This window comes from Adiantum capillus-veneris, chromosome 23, assembly GCF_014529385.1.
Source record: "Adiantum capillus-veneris isolate H3 chromosome 23, ASM1452938v2, whole genome shotgun sequence".
In the NCBI taxonomy this organism is placed as follows: Eukaryota; Viridiplantae; Streptophyta; class Polypodiopsida; order Polypodiales; family Pteridaceae; genus Adiantum; species Adiantum capillus-veneris.
In genome coordinates this window covers 87,650,177-87,651,617 of record NC_140953.1, presented here as the reverse complement: position 1 = coordinate 87,651,617, position 1,441 = coordinate 87,650,177, and positions in this window count along the sequence as shown.

The following is a 1,441-nucleotide window of genomic DNA, read 5'->3' as shown; positions in this document are numbered from 1 at the left end:
CCCAAGGAAATCCAGAAGTTGTCAAGTTTGATGCATTATGCACATTGCTGTTGCAAGAGTCACTTTCCAGAAAAAACAGGACTAGACAACGTGCAGTTGAACAAGCTTTTATTGCTTCTCAAAGAAACGGTGGTAACAGCAATGCAGCCACTTCTTATGGTTCTGCTGCGAGTGGCAAAAATTATGTTACTAATGCTTCTACTGGCAGCAATTCGTCTGGAAATTCTGGTGATAAGGGCAAAAAGAAGATGCGTTGCCATTATTGTAAAGCCAATGATCACTTGATCAAGTCGTGTCCTAAGTTGAAGGCCAAAGAGGCTAAGAAGAAAGAGGGTGGTTCCACTGCAAATGCTGGTTCCACTACAAATGCAGCCATTGTTGAGCCTTCTGTGAAAGAAGACTGTGTTGCTGATGTTGATGCAGAATGGGCTTTTAGCACAAAGTGCACTTACAATCCTGTTGTCCATGATGCATGCTTGTCAGTTGCTGCAGATTCACATGTGTGGTATTTTGACAGTGGTGCTAGAAAGCACATTACCTCATATCGTGAATTGTTTACCTCTCTCGAGTCTGTCCCTCATGGGAATTCAGTCACTTGTGCCAACAATGCCTCTTATCTAGTTCAGGGAGTTGGAAAGATTGTGCTCACTGCTGCTAATGGAAGCTCCTTCACACTTGTTGATGCACTTTATGTACCTGGGATAAAGAAGAATCTCTTGTTTGTATCCGCACTTGCTAGACTTGGACTTGTAGTCAAATTTGTGGATGACAGATGTACAGTTCATGAGCTCAGTTTTGGTGATGAAATTGTTGCATCTAGGCTTTTGTGCTGAGGGCTATATAAGCCCACTTTGTATGACAAGTGTGGACAAAATTTTGCAAATGTTGTTTTGCAGACTCAAGGGCTATTTCAGATGCAAAACTTTGGCATGCACATTTTGGTCATCTGAATTTTTCTTGTTTGCTGCGTTTGTAGAAATCTGATATGGTTGCTTCTTTGCTCCTCTTGAAGCACCTGTCAAACATGTCTGTGAAGGCTGTATTTTGGGTAAGACGCAGCATTCTAAATCTCCAAAGGATGGTTCATTTCAGGCCACATGTAGGTTGTAGCTTGTGCATAGTGATGTTTGTGGACCCATGCAAACTCCGTCCTTGGGCAATTACCTGTACTTCGTGAATTTCGTTGATGATTACTCCAGGCATGCATGGGTATTTCCGCTTAAAGCGAAGTCCAAAGTTTTTATGTGCTTCAAACGATTTCTGGCTATGGCTGAAAATGTCTCGAAATGTACTATGGGCACCCTCCATTCCGATCGAGGGGGGGAGTAAATGGCTCATGAATTTAATGCATTTCTGGCTAGTCGTGGGATAAAACACCAATGTCAGTGCCTTATACACCTCAGCAAAATGGTGTTGCTGAGAGGAAAAACAGGTCACTGAC